Raw genomic sequence first — 7,318 nt, 5'->3', positions numbered from 1 at the left:
ATAGAGAAAAACAAATATTCTATTCACCGCTAAAAGAATTAATAATGTATATTACATAAATTTTGAAAAGTTAAAATCTCAAAACATCACATGCTTAGCAACTATGAATGAGGCAACTTGGTTATGGCATAGAAGGCTAGGTCATGCTAGTATGGACTTATTATCAAAACTAGTAAATAAGAACCTAGTTAAAAGACTACCTAGTACAAAGTTTGTTAAAGATAAAATTTGTGATGCTTGTTAATTAGGAAAACAAACTAAGACTAGCTTTAAGAAGAAGAAACACATCTCCACTAGCAAGCCCTTAAAGCTTATTCACTTAGATTTATTTGGTCCTACTAGGACTCAAAGTATAGGAGGAAAGCAATATGGTTTCGTCATTGTTGATGACTACTCCAAGTTTACCTAGGTACTCTTCCTAGCCTCAAAAGATGAAGCATGTAATACATTGATAAACTTGTGTAAAAGACTTCAAAATGAAAAAGGCCATGGTGTCTTAAACATTAGAAGTGATCAAGGAAGAGAACTTAATAATAAAGATGTTGAAATTTTTTTCAATGAACATGGAATTAGAAATAACTTTTAAGCACCTAGAACTCCACACCAAAATGGAGTTGTTGAAAGAAAGAATAGAACCCTTCAGGAAATGGTTAGGACAATGTTAAATGAAAACAAACTACCTAAGTTCTTTTGGGCTGAAGTGGTTAATACCACATGTTATGTAATAAATAGAGTGTCCATTAGATCAAGCTTAAATAAAACTCCCTATGAATTATGGAAAGGAAGAAGACTTAAGATAGCTTACTTTCATGTTTTTGGATGCAAGTGCTTTGTACTTAATGACAAAGATGACATAGGGAAATTTGAGACTAAGTCAGATGAAGGTATCTTTCTAGGATATACAGCAAATAGTGAAGCTTTTAAAATCTATACTAGAGAATACCAACAATTATTGAATCAATCCATGTAACCTTTGATGAATCTAATCCTTTTGCAAAAGAAATTGAGAATGAAGAAAAAGATGATACTTCACAAAAACTAGAAGATCTAGAAATCAAAGAAGAAAAATAAAAGAAAAATGAAGAAACTCCAAATGATGATCCTATAGAAAATTCTGAGTTACCAAAAGAATGTAAATATGTAAGAAATCATCCTAAAGATCAAATCATAGGAGAACCCTCTCGAGGAGTAACTACTAGATCATCATTGAAAAACTTATGTAATCACTATGTGTTTTTATCACAAGAAGAACCTAAAAACAAAAAAGAAGCTTTAAGTGATGATTCTTGGATAATAGCTATGTAAGAAGAGTTGAATCAATTTGAAAGAAATAAAGTATGGAAATTGGTTCCTAAACTCGATGACCACTTAACAATTGGAACAAGATGGGTATTTAGGAATAATTAGGATGAAAATGGCACAGTTGTAAGAAATAAAGTAAGACTTGTAGCTCAAGGAAACAATCAAGAAGAAGGAATAAACTACGATGAGACTTTTTCTCTTGTAGCAAGAATGGAAGCTATTAGAATGTTGTTAGCATATGCATCTCATAAAGAATTTAAACTATATCAAATGGATGTAAAAAGTGCTTTTTTAAATGGTTTCATAAATGAAGAAGTTAATGTGGAACAACCTCCTGGTTTTGAGGACATAAACAATCCCGATCATGTATTTAGATTTACAAAAGCATTGTACGGATTAAAACAAGCTCCGAGAGCTTGGTATGAGAGATTGAGCAAATTCTTACTAGAAAATGGTTTTTCAAGAGGAAAGGTGGATAGCACATTATTCATAAAAACCAAAAATAAAGACATGCTTATCATAAAAATCTATGTTGATGATATTATATTTGGTGTTACAAATGATGAATTATGTAAAGAATTTGCAAAGTGTATGCAAGATGAGTTTGAGATGAGTATGATGGGAGAGTTAAATTATTTCTTAGGATTACAAATCAAGCAAGCTAAAAATGGAATGTTTATAAATCAATCAAAATACATAAGAGACATGCATAAAAAGTTCGACATGGAAGGATGTAAGCCCATAGAAACTCCCATGAGTACCTCTATAAGCCTTGATAAAGATGAAAAAGGAAAACCGATAGACATAAAATACTATCAAGGTATGATAGGAAGTTTGTTATACTTAACAGCTAGTAGACCGGATATAATGTTTAGTGTATGTAGGTGAGCTCAATTTCAATCAGCTCCTAAGGAATCCCATCAGATAGCCGTCAAAAGAATCCTAAGATACTTAATAGACAAAATTGATTTAGGACTATGGTATCCTAAGGACACTGGTTTTGAAATGATTAGTTACTCAGATGCTGACTATACAAGGTGTAAGATTGATAGACTAAGTACAAGTGGAACTTGTCACATTCTAGGACAGTCTCTTGTCTCTTGATTCTCCAAGAAACAAAATTTTGTAGCTTTATCAACTACTGAAACTAAGTATGTGGCAGCAGTTAGTTGTTGTGCACAAACATTGTATATGAAACAACAATTAAAAGACTTTAATTTAGAGTACTCAGCCATACCAATTAAGTGTGATAATACAAGTGCAATAAACATTTGCAAAAATCTAATATTACACTCAAGAACTAAGCATATTGATATAAGACATCATTTTCTAAGATATCACATACAAAAAAGAAAAAAAAAAGATATACTACTTGAATTCATAAATACAAACGATCAATGGACGGATATTTTCATAAAACCCCTTCCCAAAGAGAGATTTATATTAATTAGAAGAGAACTTGGTTTATTACATAGTAGGGAAGTTGTTTAGGAAGAGTTCATGTTAAGTGAAAAGAGAATATATAGAAGGTTGAGAGGGTCAGGCGACTAAGCATGGAAGCTCAGTCAATCGGACTATACAAAAAGGAGGGTCAGGCGCCTGAGCCTTCTGACCTTAGGCAACTGATGTGCTACTGCATGTTTAATATTACAATCCTTAAAATGTCAGGTGACTGAGCTCGAAACCTCAAGCGCCTGAGCTCACATGGCTATATATATTTTAGAACGAAAACCCTAAAACTTTTCAGATCTCAGTCTACTGACCTCTGTTCCATCACTCATCCAAGCCTCCTTCTCTTGGTCTCCCTCAATTCTTAGATCAAAATCCTTCAAATGAAAGCCTCACAATCACTTTCCTACATCTTTTCCCATGATTTCTAGGGTTTCCCTTGGCTGGTTCATTTGATTCTCTAAAATCAAGATGCCTCGCACCAAAACTTTGGCAAACTGAGGTGCTTCTTCAGGGAGAGATGACGGTAACATTGAACAAAGACTCATAACTCATCAATCAATGCAGTGATACTGAACTCATCTTCGTTCTACGGAACCAATATTTGGTAAAATTCTTGATACCTCCTTCTTTCGTTTAAAATTTACCGACATCCTACCAATGTTTCAAGAAATTGGCAAGAAAAATTTCTTAGTTTATTAATCGAAATGCCTATATCCAAAATTAGTGAAAATATTTTATGCAAATATGGTACATGAAGAATTCGTACTGACCATTGATGTTAGGGGAAAGAGGATAGTCTTAAATCCACAAACTTTGGCTCCTATTTTGCATATTAGCCCTGGTGAATTTGAATGTCCGACGCTTGCTTAAACATGGATTATGGAGCAAGGGTTCACTCTCGAGGAATTCTTGCCGTTGATTATGGTAGAGGAATTGGTAAAATTTGGACATCCTCCAATGTATAAGCAGCTGAACCTACAAGCTCAAATCCTTCAAAAAATAACATGAGCAATATCCTACCCCAAGTTGGCTCATATGATCACACATCCTATGTTGATTGTTTCGTGTTATGGTGTTTGCTAAAAGTAAAGAAACTTGATCTTTCTAGCTTAATTCTGAAATGGATGTGGGCTAAATTAGAAGCTCGTTGAGTCACTCTTCCATATGGTGGTGTTCTAAACCTTCTCTTTGCTCATCTTAGTGTCACTACTCCTACCGAGTTGTTCATAAAGCAAACTCGGTACGATCTTTTCAATTCTACAACCCTGAAGCAAATGAGATATGAAAAACATGAGCAGGGTTGGGTTTTTGAAAGGAGGACGACCACAAAGGCCAGCAGCTATACCTCCACCTCCAGATTTGCAACAAGGACCTATATTTGATACTCCATCTTGGTTTGTACTCTTTCCCCATGAGTTCACCACATTTAGTAGTGACATGCGTTCAAGACTTCAGTCATTACAAGAGAATGTAGCCTCACTCCAGACTACTTGTTCCTCACTTGACTAGCGCCTTACTCGCACAGAGCAGTATAAGGCTAGTTCTTCTTGGAGTGTTGATCCTATTGATATTAGCTCTCCCCCACGTAGTTATGATTCATCTGATGAAGAATTTGAAGAAGGAAGTGAACAGAGTACTGAAGAAGATGTTGCAGCTGATGATGATAATGCTTCTGATGATGATTGATCTATTTGTTACTTTTTTTGTTGTGTTGCAGTTATATCTATGTATTGGCTTTGCACTTTTGTTTTTTTTCCTTGTGGCTTGTAACTCCCTATGGTCATGATTTTTTGTACACCTTGATGCACTACATGACTATGCTTATTGTTGTGTTCTATTCGAAGAATCCTTGTGACTATGCTATTTATCTCTTTTTGATTGATGTCAAAGGGGGAGAGATATCTTAGAAAGCAAAAATGAGAGCATGAAGCATGTCAACAATGAGAACAACAATGAGAACAAACATAATTTTGACAATATTACATAGCAAGGGGGAGAAAGCCCAAATGAGGATATAAACAAATTAATGATGAGCTATAATGCCAACTATATGATATAATACTATTAATAATGACTTGAGACACGATCCTAATGCTAGTATGCTAAAATGAGCTATAATGCACTAATACTTGATTATGACATATTGATTTTTTTGAACTTATATTTGAAATCCTCATTTTGATACATATTGTTAAAAGTATGCTTATTGTAAGGGGGAGCCTTATCAAGGTTCTTTCATCTTTGCTCCTTAATTGTCATCATAAAAAAGGGGGAGATTGTTGGCCTAACATGGATTTCGAATCTTATTTTGATGATAACAAATAAAGGTTAATTTAACAAGTTATGGTTTAAGTGATGATATTTTAAGAAACCTAGTATGATAAATTCAAAAGGTTCAAGAATTAAAAGTCCAAGATCACAAGTGCTATAAAAGCTTATACTTCAACAACAAGGTGATCAAAAGAAAGCTCAAGAGGTCCAATATGGTCAAAACATATGGAAGCTTAAAGAATATTGAAGCTCAATAAAAAGAGGACTCAAAGCAAAGATATACATGAAGACTTCAAGTTTAGAGAATTGTAAAGTCTTTAGGAAGTCTTATGTAAGTACTTCATTTGAATATAAAAATGAATGCTTTGAAGCTCATCAGGGTTTATTATGGACTTAGACACCTTATTTTGACAACCTCAAAAAATACTCTTTAAAAGTATCAAAGCAAGTTGGCTAAGGTTTTTGGAAACAAACTTTAAAAATACTATTTTTAACTATTCAGTCAACTGACCTGTGTTTGGTCAGGCGACTGACATATTTTCTAAATTGAATTTTGACAGAAAGTGAAGGATCAGGCGATTGACCCCTAAGACCTTAGGTGACTGACCCTGTTTTGAATTGAAAAATACACTATATTTGAAGATCAGATTACTGACTCCGATGGGTTCAGGCCACTGACCCTCGTAACGGCTAGTTTTTAAAACAGTGTTTAAAGTTTCCAAATTGAGCTGCTTGTGCCCCAAACATTATAAAAACTTGGGAAACACTCCAAACAACTTGAGCAACATGAATTATTACTTTTTGAACCTATAAATACATGGTTTCTCAAATCAAATTGAACACCAAGAATTGAAAATCTGATTTCAATCTATATTGCTCTTACTCTCTCAAAGCCCTCTTCCTCACATCTACTTGCTGAGATTTTTTGAGAAATACTGAGTCATTGATCATTGATCTTTGAGCACAACTTCTAAGTTTTGATTCAAATCAAAGGAAGAATCCCGAAGACATACTCTTTGAGCTTCAATTTAATTCTTCTTTAATATTTACTTTGAAGTATTGATTAGCTGTGCTATATCTTTACTAATATGCTCTATCTGAGAGTATTTCTTATACACAAGAAATCTTTCTTGTTTTATTGTTTTCCTGATGGTTCATGATTGATTGAATCGTTGTACCAAGCATGGGGATATCGTTTGGAGAGGTGTACTCTAACTTATTAAAGGAGGGATTGTAAGGTTGCTCCTACCCAGAAATGAGTGTTATAGTGGAATCCTTAGGTGGTGTTGCCTAAGGCGAGGATGTAGGCGGGTATAGTTGAACCTCATAAAAACCTTAGTCTCACTCTCTTCCCTTACTCTTTAATTTTTCTGCATATATAAATTGCATGGTTGTTTATCTAAGTGCAGGAAGTTAAAATATTGAGATTGAGAAAATTTTTAATTAAAAGGAGTACGTTGATTGATCTTTTGTGGAAACCTTAAAGGGAGTACGTTGATTAATCGTTTGCAAAAACCTTGACTAAAAAGAAAAGCATTAAATCCATCAATATATGGCTTTTTTTTAATCAATCGCTGAATCGTGGAAGTGCTGCTGCAACTCATATATTAGCTAAGTAACTTGTATTGGTTTATTGATTGGTTGATTGGGTGTTGATTGACATTGCTGAAAGTTCAAGTTAATGTACTCATTATTAAAGTTTTTAAAAGAGAATCTTGGTATCTAGCTGATATTGAAATTTAAATCATACTTGTGTGATTAATAAACTTACAAAAGGCTGTGAATTTATTAAAAAAGTTAAAATAAACTTTTAAAACCCAATTCATCCCCCCTCTTACTACACCTTAGTTTTCAGTTTAAGTTAGCCAAAAAGTCTTAAAACCCAATTCACCCCCCCCCCTCTTGGGATCACACCAATTCCAACACATGCTCATAACATATCTTCTAATATCTAAATCGTTCGCATTGACTGTCCACTAGTTTGAGGGCAAAAGGTTGTGCTAAAGGTAAGTTAAGACCCCAAAGTTTTCTATAAACTTTTCCAAAACTAGGAGGTGAAACATGGGTCCCAATATGATATGATGGACATTGGTACGTCGTATAATCTAACTATCACATGAACATAGAATTCTACCCTTCTATTCATGGAGTAGCTAATCTTGATTGGAACAAAATAGACGGTCTTTGTCAAATGGTCAACAACTACCCAAATGGCGTTTTGCCCCTAAAGTGCTAGTGGAAACCCTGTGATGAAATCCATGTAAATGTACTCCCACTTCCACTTAGGAATGTG

The sequence above is a fragment of the Malania oleifera genome, chromosome 3 (assembly GCF_029873635.1).
Source record: "Malania oleifera isolate guangnan ecotype guangnan chromosome 3, ASM2987363v1, whole genome shotgun sequence".
Lineage (NCBI taxonomy): Eukaryota > Viridiplantae > Streptophyta > Magnoliopsida > Santalales > Ximeniaceae > Malania > Malania oleifera.
Note: the sequence above shows the minus strand (reverse complement) of the source record.